Source organism: Eurosta solidaginis, chromosome 4 (assembly GCF_040869045.1).
Source record: "Eurosta solidaginis isolate ZX-2024a chromosome 4, ASM4086904v1, whole genome shotgun sequence".
Lineage (NCBI taxonomy): Eukaryota > Metazoa > Arthropoda > Insecta > Diptera > Tephritidae > Eurosta > Eurosta solidaginis.
Genome location: NC_090322.1, coordinates 8,836,583 through 8,857,875, shown reverse-complemented (window position 1 = coordinate 8,857,875; position 21,293 = coordinate 8,836,583). Strand labels below are relative to the sequence as shown.

Sequence of the window (21,293 nt, the reverse complement as noted above, 5' to 3'; positions counted from 1 at the left end):
AAGAATGAAGCGATATAAGTTTTTATTGCAAAACAAACGTCGAAAAGACAATAAATGTTATATGAATTGAAGAAACGAGACGAATTTTTTTCGAGGCGTCTTTGGTGCGAAGATATGAAAGCTTTTTTGATTTTTGTGCGAACGCTAGAGACAAAAAAATAAATATATTGTAAAAAAGAGGCTTTACTATTTTTGTCTATATACATTTCGTACACCTTTTCCATTTTAAGAATTAGCAATGCTTTTTTCGACTGAATTCATAATTCCATTTTAAGAATGGATAAATGTATGAATGTCTCAACTCAACTTATATCGACAAATTTTTTAATAACTAAAACTTGATGTAGCTTTTGTTTTACGAGATAGAAGGCTCACGTGCTAGACATTTTCGTTTTTATTTATGACCGTACATATTTTTAATGCTAAATTTGCAGAGGCTATCCGATAAGCAATGAATTGTGGCTGCCCACGCGCGGGCATTTTTTCAGATTTGTTAAAATAATAATTTTGAGTTGCTTTTGTTCGGCTCAACACTATTTACATATATCTTAACAAATTTAAATTTTAAACTTCTTTCGCTTACTCCTAATGAGTCGGGACTCATACATATGTATATTTAAAGTCACATATGTTCCATCCATCGGCGGCCACCGTGGTGTGATGGTAGCGTGCTCCGCCTATCACACCGTATGCCCTGGGTTCAACTCCCGGGCAAAGCAACATCAAAATTTTAGAAATAAGATTTTTCAATTAGAAGAAAATTTTTCTAAGCGGGGTCGCCCCTAGGCAGTGTTTGGCAAGCACTCCGGGTGTATTTCTGCCATGAAAAGCTCTCAGTGAAAACTCATCTGCTTTGCAGATGCCGTTCGGAGTCGGCATAAAACATGTAGGTCCCGTCCGGCCAATTTGTAGGGAAAATCAAGAGGAGCACGACGCAAATTGGAAGAGAAGCTCGGCCTTAGATCTCTTCGGAGGTTATCGCGCCTTACATTTATTTTTTATTTATGTTCCATCCATAGCAACTAGAATACTAGCTGTACATGGCGAAACCAGGAATAGGTCTTGCCGAAAGTCAGCTGATTGGTACTCTTTTAATATATTTTGTCATGTCAACTTCGGGCGCAGTACAATTTGACATTAGTCCAACGATTTACAAAAACCAAGTACTTTTGTTTATGTTTGTACTATGTACATATGTCACCGACCAGTTACCTTGTATGGTTTCGCCATGCTAGCTGTCAATATTTTACGTTTTTCTTTTATTCCGTGCTTCCATTTAGAGATGACACCCTAGAAATGGTTCTTGATCTAAGAAAAAAAAGATCGACGTCTCTATCGAAGATAATAATATATTTGGGAAATCTAATTACTCAATTACCGCTTAGGAGTTAAGTACGAAAATTAAGATAATCTTGTTATATGTAAACTAGGTCTAATCGAGCGCTGACGTTATATATGCAACTGTGTGATGTTAAAAAGGTTTAATTTTCTTTAAAATATTTTTTATCAGATAATATCCTTTTACAGACACAATATTTTACATACAAAAACGCTGCATGAAGGACTGCTTTTATTCAATAAATATTTCCCAAACAAAAGAGCTACTCAAGGACTGCAAACATTTCCTAATTTTCCCATAATCTTATCTACAGCTACCAAGAAAGATAATCTTCTGGTTTCCGCTATTCTTTTGTGTCTTGTTGAATGTCCTTCAACATTTCTATCAACATCCTACACATTGTGCTACTCCTACTTTTCTCACGTTATGAGAGCAAACATTTTCCCAGCAGCATATTTGATTAGGGATGTTAGAAAGGCAAAAGCAAAAGTAGGCGGTTCTATAAGATTAAAAACTTCAATACGCTACGCAAAAGTAAATTTTTTTATCTGTCTTGTATTTATCCTCATTGCAATTCATTCACACGCACACATCCGTAACCATTTATTGACAACTGAATTGCCCTTTATTGATCTACAATGGTAAATTTTTTGGGCTTTGCAAATTTAGAGATAATAAAAGTGGCGAAACCTATCTTTAAGAGACTGTGTTCAATAGGTTTTGTATTACTCTAAGCCGCAGCTAAGTAGATAAAGTTCATTGTTTTATTGTGGAGGAGGATTGCAGCGCTGCCAGATTTGCGGATTTACATCATTGTTATAATTTTTCAAACCATTTGGGGATTTCACAACTTTTCACTTGACTTAAAGCTTGTCTTAAAGCGCGCAAAAAACTAAAAGTTCCGTACAAAAAAAAAACGCTCGAGAAAAATTTTTGTTTGTCAAGCAGAGAACGTATAACTATAGAGAACCGACAACAAAACGAATAATGGGAAACAGTAAACCATCAAATAGCGGGTAGGTAATTCACAATTGGGGAAATGTGGCATGAATTTCGTCGATTCCAAAGATAAAAAACCTTTATTTTGATATAATAATAACAATTTAAGAAATGTATGTGCATTTCACTATTTCTTGAACAACGACCCTGTAAGAACATAGTTGGTTAAATACCAGGGATAACAGCAATTGTTGTTATGAATTTTTTGAATGGAATTTTGAATTCTTTTCAGCACGAGTTTTCCTTTCCCTTCTTTTGATATATTCTCTTTAACTTAATTGCATTTTCAATTTGAATATATTAATTTTAACAAACTTTCTTCTAATGCATTGCGGAATCTGACTTTCGTGTCTTGCAAGGAAGTGAGGCCGCTTCATAGAGAACAGAGAGCTGAAAAAAGTGTCACAATTAGTTGGCTGCTACTCTTTTTCACACAAAAAATATTTACAAAATTTTTCTTGTGGGGTTTCTTATGATGTGGATACTGAGCTTTACATGGTTAGTCAAAAATATATACAAATTTTGTACGCTTTACCCAAAAAAAGATTTGGTATGAAATGATTATCATTCTCTAATGCCGTCAAAAAGGCAGAAGTGTAAAAAAAAAACACCACTCATTGGTCATAATTAAAAGTTATATATGTTACATACCCACTTTAAGAAATATTAAAAGCAAAATAATAAAAAAAAAATTTAAGTTAAACGGTTTTATTGAAAACAATACTTACATGAATAATAATACTAAAAGCTAGAAAATAATTAGGCAGGTCCTAGGTACTAGTCATCACACTCCTTATCAATCTAGGGCGTTGATCAGACAATTAAATAAAAGCGTAGGACGCGTCAAATTTCTATTGATAATCATATATACGACCAACTGAACCTTAACCTGGTTATGCTACGCCTTCCATCTTTTGAAATTTCACGCGCCCAACGCTTTTATTTAAGTGTCTGATCAACGCCTTAGATTGATGAGGAGTGTGATGACTAGTACCTAGGACCTACTTAATTATTTTCTAGCTTTTAGTATTATTATTACTTCATGTAAGTATTGTTTTCAATAAAACCGTTTCAACTTAAACAATTTTTTTAAATTATTTTATTTTCAAGTTTGTAGTCTTTATTTAATTGCATATTATTTCTCATTCTATTTAGTTCATTTAGTGACTCATTATTAAAAGGACTCTTTCCTGACAATTTGTTACAATCTAAGTCCTCAATACATAATCCTTCCAAAGACTTTACTCGACTCTGCGCCACGTATGCTTGTCCCTCCTCCAACTCCAAAATATTTTGATGTCACTTCTACCGGGCTGTATGCAGGGCCGGCTCTACCATATACGCGCACTACGCGACCGCCTAGGGCACCAAGTTCTAGGGGGCACCAAATTCGATAAACACTTTTGTACTAAAAATCCTTTTTGCAAAAAAAAAAAAAAAAATTTGTAGGGGCCCTATATTAGTTTCATAAAAAAAAATTAATTTTCACCTTAGTTATATTTTACAACACAACTTGTCTGGTCTCATGCCCAATTTAGTATTTTGTTGACGATACCAATGTCGGTTGCGAGTGGTGAGCGTAGCTTTTCGAAACTGAAATTAATCAAACGTACTTGCGTTCGGCCATGGCTCAAGAAAGGCTTGTCGGTTTAGCATTGCCATCAATAGAGCAGGAAATTGCGCAAAAATTAGATTTAAGTAAAATTATATCAACTTTCTCTGAATTGAAGGCGCGGAAAATGAAGTTTTAGTAAACTCCAAGATAATTAAAAATACTTTTGTGTGGTATATTTTTGTTCTTATGTTGAAAAAAAATATATTTAATATGCAAAAGAAATATTTTTTTGTTTTATTGACACTAAGTTTCAATTTAATATTTCTGATCTCTAATTTTCTGATCTCCAATTTCTTTCTATAAATACGGGAGAAAGGGGCTGCAAATAATAACTCGCCTAGGGCCCCAAATTCCCTTGAGCCGGCCCTGTATGTATACTTTACGGATGAACTACAGAAAAGGTCTGGTAGCACCAGTGCGTTTGCAGCAAAAACGCTAGGGATCACGAAAATACCAAATTTTAACTGGATAATTATGATTCAAGGCGAATCCATACAAGGTGATGGCAAAGCGAATTCAACCAGTTCGCCGTGCAGAAGAATGTCAAGTCAAAAGAAAATTTTCACTGATTTCGATTAACTGACATATTGTTGTACAAGGCGTTGTATGGAAAATAATCAAGAACAAACAATCAGCTGTTGGGATAACAGCACGTGGTACTGAATTCGCCTTCATAGTGTACAAGTACTAGTGTGTTGACTTCTTTCTGACAGGCACTCGCTTAAGTGAGCATAACGGGAAAATCTGGGTTGCCATTGTTGTTTCGGTTGAAAACGGTCAATTAGAGTTCTGTGCAGAGACGTAAAAGATTGAAACAGGGTTTATGTAGTCAGAAAAGTGTTGCTCCTGTTCCACAGCATTTTAATTTTATATCATGACGAAAAGTGTTCAGTTCAAAGTTATTGATTTTCATTAAAAGTTTAATTTGTTACGGAGGGTTACTCCTTTAAGTGTAAAAAGCAGAGAAAACGTAGTTTTTTAAATTATTGTGAAAAACTTTTTAATTTCAATTTCTGTACCCAAGTTCGCTATATTTGTGTAACACAAGAATCTGGAGGTCAATTCCTTAACTACGAAAAACTGAAAAATGTACACTTATTGAAAATTCATTTGCACACACAATTTACACTTTGAATTTAGTTGTGTTTTTATGCACAAAATTTCGAAATTAAAAACAAAATTTTCATTTGTCAGAAAAAATAAAGAAAAAACGGCCTAATGTTAAAAAACCCTATCGAAATACAAGCTGGCTTGTTTGTTTTTAACTAACTACGTTGTATTTTTCTTGTATTTCGTTAGTTTTTTTAAATATAGTTCACACACTTACACCAGTACTGAAACCTTATTCGCTCCCTCGACAAAAAATATAAGAGAAAATACAAGAAAAATACATAGAAAATAAAGTAGTGTCATTATAGGAGTTTGATTTGTTTGCACTAACAGCACCATTTTATTTGCAGGAGACTTTTACAGCTACAAAAATTAAGGCGGATTTACACAGACGCTTTGGTTGTGTTGCATTCATTAATTCATCTGTCGAGCGAAGTATCGAAAAATTTACATAATTGCTTTGGTTGAGTGCCTACGCTTTGACAACGCCATACGAAAAATATTGAAACGCCGTAAGTTACCTTTGCTTTGAAGCGACCAAAGCGTTTATATAATTTTGCCCTTATGCATTTGTGTAAACAGCCCTAGAAGTGAAAATTTTCCATGTAACACGTGTGCCGCTTTATATTTTGACTCTAGTTTAAATAAATTTTGCTTTCCGTATGTTTCCGCATTGTTGCAGGCTACAAATCTTCTAGTATTCTTATATCCGCGGAAATATATGCAACTATTTCATCCGTAAATACTACAAAGTTTTATTCAACTTTCAAATGCAACTCAGCTTGAAGTACTCTTAAGTACCAAAAATGCAACTCTAGACCTGAGATTTGCATCAGGTGAGCGAGGCTGTTTGTAGTTTTGACGTTTATCGCTTAGTTGACACACTTGTATAGGTACACTATGTTCGCCTTGGTAGTATCTTTTTAGAATTTATATTTAAATAAAATACAAAACAACAACAAAGTTGCGTAAGTAACTTTTTGAACCGAATTTCAAAACAAGTGTCAACCAATCTCGCCCGTTCGCCTCTTTTTGCCGCACTTCAAATATGTATATTAACGCACATTTGCATTTATATATTCAGTTCAAACATAAATCAAATTGCAAAAACCTTGTTGGCTCCCAAAAAAAGCAAGGCAAAATGCAAAAAAGAAATATTATAAAGAAATAATAAAGCGCAATAAAAATAAGACGAGATTCATGTATGCGCCGTGAAATTTGTGATTCTAAACAGTTGGACATACCAACGTTGGGCGCATACAAACTCGCACTACTAATATAATATATTTTCTTTTTGCCAGTATACTGCATGAGCTTGTTGCAAGTGTTTTATTACATATTCGATCATATGTACGTATGCGCTTTTGGCGTTAGTTTAGTCAGATTCTTGGCAACGTCCAACATATAAACTGCCATACAACAGTCGAGACATATGGACATGTTGGCAAGCAGCCGCAGACGCCGTGTTCAACCGCACTGATACGTCCACCATATAGCGCATGGCTAGTAAATATACGCCACTTTGTGGTAATAAAAATGCAACAGCATATAAAATAGAAAAAATAATAAATAAAAAATGCAAAGAAATCAAGCGTAACAAAACGAATATACACACATACAGTATAAATATAAATAAAGTCATAAACATTTTTAGGTTGCATGTTGCGGCAACAAATTTATGAATTATTATTTTTTGTTGGCATAATTTGGTTCTTCACTACCGAGCAAGTGCTTTTTGAATAATTTTACAAATTTAGTTGCATTTTGTGGCTTATTTTGTAGTTATTGTTAATAATTTATGTAAGTTTTTATTTTATGAACTGCAAAATAGAAGACTCTCACTATTTTGGGTCACAACGAAAAAACGAAATAAAAAAGATGTGCAATAAAAGCAAACAATTTATTTAATACGCAAAAATGTGGCCATTACACGGCACGATCGAAGTGAGGAGGTGTGGTCAAGGGATTCACAAAAAATGTTTATTCAAAGCGACTTTCGCTTTGCTTATATTATATTATTTTTACAGGTGAAATTGCAAGTTGGTTGTTTATTGAGTCTTTAAGTAAAACGATATAAGAAGAAAAAAGTTAAGACGCTTCATAAAATATGTTGTACAGCATGATGCAAACAAGGCGAGTTCAGTACCAAGTGTTTTTATCTTATCAGCTGATTGCTTCTTCTTGATAATTTAATTTTCCATAAAACGCTTGTGCAACAATATGTTAGTTAATCGGAATCAAGGCGAATTCAGTACCAGGTGTTGTTATGCCAACAGCTGATTGCTTCTTCTTGATAATTTTCCATGCAACGCCTTGTACATGAACATTTCTTTTGATCTGACATTCTTCTGCACGGCGAATTTGTTGAATTCGCTTTGCCACCACCTGGTATAGATTCGCCTTGATCGGAATCAATGAAAATTTTCTTTTGACTTGAAATTCTTCTGCACGGCGAATTGAGTTGAATTCGCTTTGCCATCATCATGGCAAAAAGTGAATCAAGGCGAAACCATACAAAGTGATGTCAAAGCAAATTCAACCAATTCGCCGTTAAGAAGAATGTCAAAACAATTAAAAATATGTATCGATTTCGACTAACTGACATATTGTTCTACCAAAGTGTCAAGAAGAATATGGCATAAATAACCCTGGTACCGAATTCGCCTTGAGGTGAATAAATCGATTTATGAATTTTCAAAATGCTCAACAATAATTCTGAATTCCGACAAAGCAGTGAGTAGAACGAAAATTGAGCACTTCTTAAACGAGCGTCAATATACGAAAAATCAGCTAAAAAGCAGCATTAATATTCATGTCATCCAAAGGCTTAATGGGTGGCGAATCGAAAGTGCTGTGTAAATTATGTTGCCACCCATGTTTCATAATTTTTAACAACTTTAAATAAAATAAAAAATTATACCCAAAATAAATTGCTCTCGATGTGGCTAGTTGTGCTTTTTTTACTTTAAAGCTTTTTTGTTAAAGGGCATGAAACCTATTCAAATGTAAAATTATGCACGACGGCGTGGAAACGAAATAAATATCATTCAATATGTTTAGAATGTTGCGAAAAAATAAAATTAGTTTGAAAAGTGTTAAGAGTTTAAATAAATGTTGCGATGATCGAATGATGAGCTTTAAGAATTGAAAAGAAGGTTGCAGTATACAATTTAAGACCACGTTTACAAATTGACTTATATACAATAAATCTACAATAGTTAATCTGGGCACTCACAAATGTCTCGTCCAATACCTCAATCTAGAGACGATACCTTAGAGATAGTTTTAGGTCTGTGGAAAAATTGGCATCTTCAAAGTTTATGCATACAACCCAATTGTGAACAGAAATTTCATGAGAGATTTTTCGCATTCCTGCAGTCACTAACACAAATTTCATGGGCATTATTTTTTTCTGCTCCCATGCCCCGTTTCACAAACGAACTTCGTACGCAAAAGGAGAAAAGTGTTTAGGAAAAAAGTAGGTATCACGATCGCTACAAAAGTTCTATTAGCAAATACGGAAGTTTTGAAATGTGGTCTTCTTTTAGCGATAAGGAGACTCTCAGAAAATTTCCTTTGCCGTATACAAATCCGGTACGTGCCGAAAAAAGCACTATAAGATATTCGTCAGCTAATATCGGCAACGAGACCTTGAATATGGTCAACGTTTTCCTTCATTTCAAAGGCCAGTAGGAGCTCTCACGTATCATTTGAGAATTTCAGACCAATTAGTCTCTCGCCGTTTCTCACAAAAATCTCGTGGCGCCTGACTGATAGTTACTGTCGGCATCGCAGTATGTCTAAGCGAGGCCAACGAAACCGGGTTTTAACAAAATTCTGTTTTGGGCCATCAGAAAATCCATGGTTGGCCAAGAGTCGAGGGGGTTCTACCCGAGCTCATTGACAAACTTTTATGCAACAGAACTGTCGTATAATAAAAAAATTATAGACTACTGAACAAGCTTCTGGTGGAGCTAAAAGCCAGTGCCGGCTGAGTGGTTGCCTGCGTGCGAAGATAACCTGGAGGGAACTGATTATTTTTACGAGAAGATATAAGATTCCCGTCTTCCGGACGCCATATTTAGGGACTATTTGGACAGAAAATTGTCCTCGAGACCCACTGTATATGAAGGCTTGTTGTTAGGTCTGTTGGTATAGCGATAAAGACACTCCCCGAAGGTTTAACATACAAAAGTTAGCAATTTTAAATTTTTGCTGCATGAAAAGCTCAATTTGTTTTTGCTTTGAGTACTTCCAGACTTTGCAAAACCAATCATTTCGCTAAAAACTGGATTTTAACTAAATATTTAAAAAATAGCAAGTATTTTTCTTGTATAATATGAATGTTTTTTAACTGTACGTGCTTCTCAAAAATGTACATGTGACTGAGAAAGCCGAAACTATAGTTTTAGCTTCTAAGTCTGAAGTGTTGTTGATATTTACAAACTCAACAGCTTACATGGTTGTGGGGATGTTTTCTTCTGCATCCAAACACATGTATATGAAAAAATCGTCCTGGAACTAGGGGATGGAAGGCGAGATGGCCTAGAAGGTTCAGTGTGGTCGTGTTAAATCGTTCCTTAGATGGTCGGGATTGTACCTTTATGATACTAGTTACCGGAACGTAACGAATCTACATCCTGGGAATTATAATCAACATCGATAACACTTCCCAAAACCTTCGGGAAGTGGATTTAAGAAAATCCATTTTGACGAGCCAGTAATATTTCTAATTGATGAGTTACCGCCAGGTTAAATCTACTGATCTCCTCCTATAGCAAAAATCATCCTATAAGTCATAAATGGAAAAATTACAATATGTAGATAGATATGTTTCGCAGAGCATAAACATTTTTCGTAGCTGCAACATGTATCCACATAAACATAAAAGGAATATTTCTGATTTCTTGAGTGTATTATTAAATGTGCACTTTGAAGTGTAAGACAGCAGACGTTAAGAATGCGCAAAATGCACCTAGGAAACTAAAAATATCAACACATTAAATTTATATAACAAAACTCCCAAGAAAGATTGTGCAGCGTGAAAGTAATGCGACATTTATTGGTTGATATTCCATAAATAAGCAGACAACTAGCTGGCGACAACATATGTAAACGTTATACAATCGTCCGAAGCATACTTAAGTGCACAAGTTCGTAATGCGAGCAGTCACAGATCGTCATGAAATCGAAGACAACAGAAATAGCAGCAGCCGTCCATCGTACTATACCTGACTCAAGGCGAACTTCAATGAACTGGCTATGAAAAAAATAGAGATGCTGGCGCACCTACAACGTACAAACTACACAGCCAGTAACTGTGTATATACACCAGTAGAGACAGCTTAGTAGACATTGAAAATGCAAAGTGGTAATTGTTACAACAAAAACAACAAATAGTTTCAACACGAACAAGAGCTACAAAAGAAAAATGCAAGCAATTGTAAATCGCTGTCAGTTATTTTCTTAAAGTCTATAGACGAAAGCGTGATCAGCTGCAAAATAAACAAACAATGCAACAAGGTACAAAATGTTTGGTGTTGTTGTTGTTGCGTTGCATATATATTTGTCCAACGTGTAATTCATGTAAGTGCCATTGCTGCTGATTACAACTCAACTCAGATTTTTTATGATTGAAACATAAAATCGTGGTACTCTTAACACATGCGTTGACGATGACATCGTGGACAACAACAGCAATCATAAGAAACAACGGATCACTTAAGTTGCCACCGTAGTAATAGCATCCGCTGTTGTGGCATACTCAATTGTAAAATTATTCAAGCGCACCATTCTTATTTATTTAGCTGCGCGTTTGTTTGTTTTCGCACATACAGCGTTTTACGTCCGATCCCCAGAATAACACCAAGGCATACAGGTATGAGGGCTGGGCTGGGCTGTAATTGACTTAGGTCGAAATGTAATTTACACTTCTGTAAGCATACTCTTTTTATATCTTTCATGAAAATGAACAGGTGCATATGTATATTAAATGTGGTGCGAATTTCGAAAATTGTTAGTTCTTGGGAGGAGAAGAGATAGACCGGATAATAAGTATACGAAATGAACAGTATGGCCCTGCAAAAATCGCGAGTACTCCGTGCATGCATGTATGGAGTACTCGCTGTGGACCAAGCGAGTGCTCCAAAATTAACCACAATTCATACAAAATATAGTCCAATTAACATTGCGATGTCCTAGGTCTGGACCATATATTCCAGCTGAGCATTGCATCAGAGTAATCCATGGAGTACCCAGTATACACAATTAACATTGCGATGTCCTAGGACTGGACCTTATACTCCAGCTCAGCATTACATCAGAGGAATCCATGGAGTACTTCAGTATGACACAAGTGGACCACATGATCCAACGATTTTTGCTGGGGAATAGCTGAGTTGACCCCTAGAGGGTTAGGGGGCTTAGAATATACCCGCAACAGGTATGCCTGTCGTAAGATGCGACTAAAATAACCAAATGATTCAAGGGGTTATGTAGCGCAGCCCTTTTAAGCAGATGCCAGCGCATTTTATTTCTCCAACTCAATTGTCAACTTCACCCAACCATGGCAAATCTTGTTACTCATCGAACTAGGGGGTGGAAGGCCTTATATCCTAGAAGATGCAATATGGTCATATGAAGACTTTCCCCGAGATGGCCGTACTTATATTATAATTGGTGCTTGTTACCGGAACGTACCGGATTTATATACGGCAAAAGAACATCAACATCGATAACACTTCGGCACAGCCGAAGACACCCCTGTCCTAACTAATTTTTTTTAAATAAGTATACATACATATGTATGCTTCCATCTGGGTAATTGCATCTTCTACCACTTTCATGTCTAGGCTTGTTGTTGTTGTATCGATAAGGTTGCTACCCGAAGGCTTTGGGGAGTGTTATCGATGTGCTGGTCCTTTGCCGGATACTGATCCGGTACGCTCCGGTAACACAGCACCATTACCCCACCATCTCGGGAAAGATTTATATGGCGGGTATATTCTGATCCCCTAACCCGCTGGGGTCTAGGCTCGATAGGTAAAATGTTCTACTATTGGTAAAATGTGAGAATTTTTTTTTTTTTTTCAAAATCATCTTATCGGTCCCACGGAAGACTTTCTTTTCTGATTTTCGCGTTGAAGACAGCACAGTTCGTTGATCGTAAGCAATAACTAGTGCTGTGCGTGTGCTAGTCTTCCATGCAAATAACGAACTGTGCTAGTAGAATTTGAAACGTGCTAATCTTCCATTAGACTGAATACATATTTTTTGCTTTTAACCCTGTTTGTTCGCAATACGATAAATGTTATTCTATCCCGCCTTCATTCCTCACTCCTAAATATATGCCTATGATACCCTTTTGCTATTTCTTTCACCCGAACCATCATTTTCGACTTCTCTCCACACCTTTGCCCATTCACTTCACTATAACCGCGTCCCAATCAGGCTCCCATTTCATTTTTAACTTCCTTTTCTACTATTTACCCTTTCCTTACCAATTATTTTGGGCATTACGACATAAAATAAGTGAACTATCTACAACTTCAAATAAGTGACGCTTTAAGCGCTTTTAACTTACGAAATTTTTCTTGACAACTTGTGTGTTATTTTATAGATTTTTCTTTTCTGCAGCACTTTATATGACACATTTATTTGATTGTAAGAAGTCTTTCAGCTCGATAATTTGGCACATACACATTAAAAATGGAAACACATTGAAAACACTTTAATTCACTGAAAATGTATGACTTTAAACCACAAAATCTTTTATGCGCGAAAAACTGATTTGAAAATATCAGGACTTCGAGGGGAGCTTTTTCTATCGATAATCATTCAATGTGATTTCTTATAGCTCCGTCACATAAGCAGTTTTTCATATAGATTAGGGGAACAAGTGCAGAACATTGTGAATAACAGTGATATCTTATCTGCCAAATGCCTGACAGGATGTTCAATATGGCTACTTTTTAGCGTTTTGACAGGGTGTTCAATATGGCGGCGCCTATCTTCAGCGTGTGATAGAAAGAGATACAGAATGAGACAGCGATAGTCAAATACAAATCAGGTGATCCAATAACTTTGGAATTTTGACATCTATGGAGAAGATATCACACTTAGTTATCATTCACAATGGTGCAGAATACATACATTTGTCAAAAAAAAATAAAAAATCGGACTTTATAGAGATTTTTATGCTGATTCCAACGGTATATTTATTTTTTGGTGCAAATGAAAGGTTTGGAGTAATTCCATGTCAAAAGGCGAATTATGAATTTTTCAAATCAAAATATCTCCGAAATTAGTGGCTGGATTTCAAAAAGTAAAAAATGGAAAAGTAACTTACAAAAATACCTTTTCTAGTCTTTATTTACTAAGAATCTGAAAAAGCTCTTTTTTGCACGGTAATTCTGCGTAGAACACCTTTCTGCATAGGCGGCCTTCGGCCGCGCTTATAAAAAATAACCCTGAGCTACGCCATGCCAAGTCCGGGTGTGTGGTATAACCGTGGCTACCGCCACGGTAATGTCCTTCTGCGTAGTATACCCTTCTGCATAGGCGACATTCGGCCGCACTTTAAAAAAATAACCCTTAGTCGATCCAACACCGGCTACGCCATGCACAGTAATTCTCCATAGAACACCTTTAAAAAAATTACCCTTAACCGATCCGACACCGGGAACAAGAAAACTAAAATAAAAAATCACCTCCAAACAAACCCGTCAATGTTCTACGCAGAATTACTGTGCATAGCGTAGCCGGTGTTGGATCGGCTAAGGGTTATTTTTTTAAAGTGCGGCCGAACGTCGCCTACGAAGAAGGGTGTACTACGCAGAAGGACGTCGCCGTGGCGGTAGCCACGGTTATACCACACCCCCGTACTTGGCATAGCGTAGCTCAGGGTTATTTTTTATAAGCGCGGCCGAAGGCCGCCTATGCAGAAAGGTGTTCTACGCAGAATTACTGTGCATGGCGCAGTCGGTGTTGGATCGGCTAACATAACAATAAACATAAGATTTATAAGGTAATATCAGCTCGTTCACGAATGTAAAATTTTAAATAGTTTACCTTTGACGTATATTTTAGCAATAAAAAATTAGCAATGTTATACATAATGTATTTTTGCAATTAATTAATACAATGCATAAACCCATATATACATAAATAACATCATATATATACCTACATCGATAAAAATAATTGAACTCATATGACACCTTCTTTGTTTTTCGCCCCTAAATAATCAAGTTATACCAGAAAATTTAAACACAATGAGAAGGCGTTTTTGCTAGATTCCAACTTTTTTGCATGTGAACACGTCTTGCACTTCACCACACACAATCCAATTTCAATGTTAACCAGTTAACAGCAGAAAATTCTCTGTCAACAGTTTCAGCTGGTGTATAAATTCTCTGGATTTTCTCTTAATATGATTTCTTTGTAGGAATATAGGTATTTAGTAGGATTAATTAAATTTAAATTTTATTACTTGTAGCAATATATTTGCTTGTTTTATAATTTAATATGAATTTGAATTTAATTAATATAATTTAGAAATTTTAAAAAAGGTAAAATAGGCTTAATTTCAATGGTAAATGGAGGGTTGAAAATGTGTTTAAATTCCCTGGTTATACCTTCTAATATAAAGATATATATACCAAATTAAAGGTAATTAAATTATCTTCAACGCGATAGTATTAAAGTATTTTGTCAATAACACATTTGTTTGACTTATTTTTCGATTTATGATAAGTTAGCAATCATTTTCCCATAAAAACATAATTTTATTTTAGAAATTTTTTCTATATATAGATGTTTAATATATCAAACAAAACCTTGCTTTATTACCTATCTAAAGACATTACAATTTACAAGATTGACTCAATAGTTTCAATGATATAATGTTTTAAAAAAATGTAAAATTTACCTTTTGACGTGGAATTACCCCTTGTTATTATTTGCACAAAAAAAAAATTATACGGTTGAACTCACCATAAACACCACTACTGATACTCATATAAATTTTTTTAATTTGACAAATGTATGTATTCTGCACTTAAGCCAGATTAGTTTAACACAAGCTTATACTTGCCTACACGGTTCACAATTTCCGTAGTATGACTTCGTAAATTACATTCCTCTCATTTGCATAATTTCAAATGACATTTGTTTTCGCTTTTTTTCCCACATCCCAATTAAGACGTTCAAGATAAACATATGTTTTTGAAATTTGACAGCTAGTGCGGGCAAACCGTCGATTATTTTGTGTAAGAGTCGCTCAGTAAATTGCACATAATTTCGGTCCAATTTCGGCGTTTTCTCTTCTGACAAAAGTGTTACGCTTTTTGTACGCCGTACAAGGGTTGTAAATATATTTTGTTCTGTTCTAAAAAAGCAGGTAACGCCTTTACGCGGTATTTCGTTCTTTTGTGAGAATTGTTGCCTGCTCGCAACGCAAAAGCGTTACCCTTTTATCCTGCATAAAATGGCGGTGTGGCAGTGCAACTCTGCTAAACCAGTTGATCGTGACAATTTTTTTTCGTCTGGGGTACGAGTAACTCTATTAAGGCTTTACCATTTACTTAGGCAACAATTTATTTCAGAAAAGAAAGTGCTATAAGAAACATTTCTAATTTCGTTTGACAGTTTAGTTTTCACATAACGAAGTTAGCTAATTTTGGGCTGAAATTAAGAATCTTCCGAAATCAACTTGATTTTGGTGCCGTGGGGACATAGATTGCACGTATTTTTATGGAGAACGATAGATCGGGCGACATTGGCGCCATCTGATATGGAAAAGTATCCAACTCCCAACTTTTGTTAGAAGAAGAATTTGTAATTTGCTTTGGCTAAAGGTGTTGGCACACTTTGCAAGTGAAATTATTGTTTCCACTGCTTGGTAATTTTTCTTCTAACATTTTTCGTAATTAAAAACTGTAATATAACAATCGAACACTACACAAAATATGTTAGCAAGAATTTCTGTTGTATAGGGAGAATGTGTATGACAGTGCTTCGCGAAATTTTGTATGTGAATGGGTAAGGCGAAATAAGCTTCAATTGACAATTATGAAGAACCTTCTTATGTATTGGAATGCATAAGCATGTGTTAAACGCAACTAAATGAAAAATGTCATTTTGCCGCGGCCTTTACCAGTGCTTACATTCACAACGTTCCACTGGATAGTCAATAGTATTGTAAAGGGAGGTTTAAAAGTCAAAGCAAAGCAACATGCAAGAATGATTAGCAAATATGGCTTGCATTCCGGGATAAATAGGAATGGCGCAAAACTTTATATGTATTTAGATGTGTGCATGTCTTTTTAACAGAACTTAATTTAAATTGTATTATTGCTAGGTCTATTTAAAAAAAATTCATTCTTTTCTATTAAGCAAGAAATTGGATACCAGCGCCATTTCTGAACTACCGATTTCCCAATTACTAATTCTTCCTATGGCGTGCCTTCCATCCAAGAATACAGAAATACATATGTATTTCATCAGCGTCACCTATGAAGGCTGTCATTGTCCATCTTCATAGTCAAATTCATTACATTTCCTCAACTGGCGCTGCTGTTTGACAAAGTGTATCGGTTCACACTAATGTGTGGAATGCAGTAACATACCAATTCCATTCACACTAACCTCTGCCAACAATAATCTTATGCTTAGTTCACCTATAATTTATATTGCTTTCAATTTATTTTCGTCATCTGCTTCTTGCGACATTGCTGTTGTGGTTATAATGTTCACTGATGTTTTGGAATATAAATGAAATTATTTGCTCCCAAAATAGTCCGAAGTCCGAGCTAAAAGTCGTCGATGCACGAACAAAACTAATCATAGACATGTATCCATGGATTGTTGTTATTATATATTTAGTTGTGTTAAAGTAGGAATGAGTGCCGATATTTTGTATTTGTTTCCTGTTGTTGTATTTGTTAAATTGACAGCTTCATTTCAAATGATGCTTAAGCAGTTTGAGTGAGTTAATGAAAAATATCCACCAAAATGGAAAGGTGGCGCAAGATGCACAAAGCAGCCCATTTAAAAATTCGACCTTGAAAAGTAACAACATAAACATATGAACTCCGTGAACTCGCGAGGGAATAAAATATTACGAAACATATTTAATAAAAAACATGGTAGTCAATTTGATGTTAAAAATTGTAAAAATAAATTTAATTATCAGAAAATGTTGTTTTTATTTGCATTCATGACATAAATCACAGCAAAGTTGTTCACTCATAACTGCCTAGTTCCTTTATTGCATATGCCTCCTTGCTAGCACAATAGATTTTTGCTTACTTTTTAAATAAAGAAAGTTTCAAACACTACTCTCCGCTGTACAAAAAAAATAATAGATACACAGAGTTCCGTTCGCCAGCCTCAATTAAAAATCGATTGCCAATATAGCCAAGTACAATCTAGCTTATTTGTGCACTTAGCCCGTTTGTTTTCATTTCGCCTGATTTCTCTTAATCAATTTTCCTTTTTATTCACGTCAAATGCTCACTTTTCTTCAATTATTTATTGACTCACCCGTTCATTCCTTTAATTTACTTTTTGTGCTCCTCGTTTTTAGATCATCTAAACAAAATATGCTTTTCCTGTATTCTTATTTTGTTTCTTTTGTTTAACTGCCTTTTATGAATTTCTATTTAATTGGCAATCGATTTGTTTATATTTTTGGTTTTGCGCATTTTCATTAGTTTGAATTATAGATCTTTCCGTCTTCATATACCGATAAATATGATTTGTTTATCTGTTATAAAATTGTATAGTGAAATTTTAAATAGTAAATTTGTAGCGGAAGGGTATAACGTCATGCCATTGATGGACGGCCTCCGGTGCGAAAATGCTAGTGGTTCGATTTTTATGGTGCTAAACTTAATGTTTAATTTAAAGTACAAAAAATGATGAGGTGGGTACTGATTTTGCGCTATGAGCTTTATGTCAAAAAAAAAAAAAGCTGCAAATAAAGCTAAACCCTATGTATTCGACGCCGATAAAATAACTCGTCCCCCTTTTCCGTGACTTGAATTTTGGAGCTTCGTTATTATTGACCTGCATGCAACCCTTATACCAAGGCAGCTACCTTTCAATTCAAATATTAATGCCATTAAATACAAGAAAATATGCCTCGTTTGCAGTGAATGTGCGTCATCCAGGCACATTTCTGTCATATACATACATATATGCCGATGCTATGACTCAAAAGGTTTCAAAAGAAAATAAAACGAAAGCCTAAATCTACATGTCTATTAAAATATTGGCACATGTACATACATAAAGGACACCAGCAGAAGCCAACAAGTGACAGCGAATGACGTACAAACAGACTGAAGGACACACGAAAGGACAAACAAATTGAATACACAAAGGAAAATAACAAACAAAACCGCTAATATCCTGTTGCGTTAAGATTAAGCAGGTAATATCTAGTTAAGGTATTACAACCACCAGTCGCTTTAAAAAAAATCTGCGTAGTGAACAAAACTGACGGCAATTTGAGTAAGAGAACGTAAATGCCTTTACAGCTGTCGTTAGTAAGTACGTTGTCGACACAGACCAAAGGGAACAAAATAGAAATGCAAATCGCGAGAATAAGAAAATTAAAAGCCAACTGCGTAGTTATAAGTCACGTTGCATAAACAAAAAAGTGGGCTGTCAAGGAGAAAACAAAAATAAGACGCAATAAGGAACGACAGCAAATAATTGACAAAGCATAGGATACTTGGAAGCTTGCTCAGGTCTTGTGCGTAAATTTGTAATGCAGTTGACGCATGGCTGGTGGTTGAATGGGCATTTATTTAAAAAAAAAAAAAAGTACTAAGAAATCTAAACAATGAGAACCAAAATGATTCATGGCATCGCAAACGCCGTATTTTTATTTGTTTTGCTCTGCGAAAAATTGGCGGTAGTTATGGTACTACTGTTGATTACATCATCATAGTGGATGTTGTTTTTGTCATTATACTTAAATGGCATTTCTGCCTAATTCTTTTGCATTACCTTTTTATAGGTAAAATGCTATCATCTTTTTACACAACTGCCGCCACGTAGGGTAGGCATTTTCATAATATTTTTTTCTTTGATTTTATTCAAAAGCAGCAACAAAAATGAAAGCAATACATGCCTCGTACCATACTCAGCTGTTGCTTCTTAATTATAAGTTTTGAATCCATTTAGCCCAATATACGAAATTTCTTCGAGTAGCTCTTCTTTGTCCCTAATGCCATCGAAGAATGATGGTTGTTGCCACATCTAACAGTTGTTGTTCTGTTATTCTCGTACGCACTGACATTGAACACCCGGCGCAGCTGGTAAATTTTAACACAAAAACACAAATTCGGTACCACAACAGGAAAAACAATAACACAATGTGTGAGCTAAGCCGAAAGAGGACGAGAATGCGTGATAAAGTGAACCAAAAGGTAAAATAACAGCAACTTTAATTCTCTACATAGAGGCTCATTTTACAATACGCAATTTCGAACATGAAAATGCGTGATGGCCAAATGTAACCAGTGACTAGTTTTGACATTGAGAAGTAGTTTAAATTCCCTTTCCGCTTTGTTCTAATAACTGCTGCAGCCCAGGATTAATAATTAAGTTTGTAGTACTAGTGGAATGGGCTTAAAATAAATGTATTTGAGATTCTGCATTTATGGCGCCAGGACATCTAGCTGCAAAAAGTCTACTGTTTCCCAATATAGAACAAAATAAAAGTCAGGCAACATGGCCCATTATTTTACTTCGTGGCAAATATTTATTTGTATCAAATACTGATAAAAATTCTTTACACGAGCCGATTTGCATTTAACTATCACCTGCTTTGTAATTTGTACGAAAGTCTGAAAATATACTGGAAAACCGAGTTGCGCAAAATTATCTGTATGATTAATTATTTTTTGCCGGTTTGTGAATCTCCAGGAGGAATCGTCGATTATATTAATGTGAACCCACAAATCACCTAACCAGATTGCACATTCACGAGTTCAAAATTGCTTCGTTCGACGGATCTACGTCTCAGATGACCCTTGAGCGAATGAAAAAAAGGGCGAGAAAAAAGAGCTAAAGGAAATGGGTCAATTCATACGTCATAAAAACATCTGATCTAATGTTTACATGTGCATTGCGTAATCTAGTAGTGATTTGTGATGTGAACCCACCATAAGCAATTAACTAGCGCATTATACAATCGATTTTTATCGATTATCTACGGAGCAGTTCCATCAGTATTTTTGTAACGTGAAGACATCGAAGTGCATCTGCATTTGTTTTAATTTAATGTGTGTGTAACTGCTTCTTTATAGATGTTTTAAGTGGTTAAAATAAAAGTTTGGACGTGTCAATTTTTCATAGTTTACACATATGTTCTTTAAATCTTGAAACTGCATAATGGTAAGTAAAAATCTTAATGAATAGCGGTAATTTGCTTGAAATATCGCCAATTTCCTAACTGTTCTTTTTGAAACCTGAGTATGCCCGCTGTCGCCCAAACCTTCCCTTTATGTTCTTTGCGTTTGATATTTGGCTTGTGAAAGCGTTTCTACCGGCCAACCGGATATTGAGTAATACCGTTAACGTGCCGTTCACGGCGGAACCCTGCAGCAGACGACCGGAAGTCAGTGAGTTGGTACTTTCTTTATCTGATTTGAACTTTCAACTTCTGCTAGAGTACTATTTGGAGGTTTTATGTTTAGAATTACAAAAACAAAATACATAGAAAGTGTGTTTGTATGTATGCGGCCATTCTGCCATCTTGTATGGTTATGTTATGGTACCGTTAAATGCCGAACAAATTCGACTTTTGCAACGTTTTGGCGCTGACGTCACTTTGAACAAGCATTTCAAAGAAGGCGAAAGAGTTAACATTTGTATTTTTGTCATTAAGAAAAAAAATTTAATTAAAAAAAAAATTTTTTTAATTCCAAAACAAAATAAGGTAAAAGTCTAGAACAGGGGTCGACTGCTATTACGCGTCCTAAAAGATCGAGAGAGTTGCCAAAAGATGCGTATTGACCTCGACAACAATAATCCGAAGGCGGAGAAGGAAAATTGTATCTAATCAGATCGAAATTTCTGACGTTTATGGGGATGCTTCCCAACAGAAACTTAAAATATTGTTAAAAATTAAATTTACGCCTTCTTTGAATAACAAAGCGTTCCGTTGGTTCTTCTGAGTATTTTCCATTCACGATCAGCTGTTTTTAGGTTAGTTCA

General features: G+C 35.3%; 1 protein-coding gene across 21 annotated transcripts in view; it reads right to left on the bottom strand.

Annotated features, from left to right (window-relative positions):
- Positions 1-21,293, bottom strand: part of Hers (Histone gene-specific Epigenetic Repressor in late S phase) — a 545,891-nt gene that overhangs the window by 129,621 nt on the left and 394,977 nt on the right. The window lies entirely within an intron of this gene.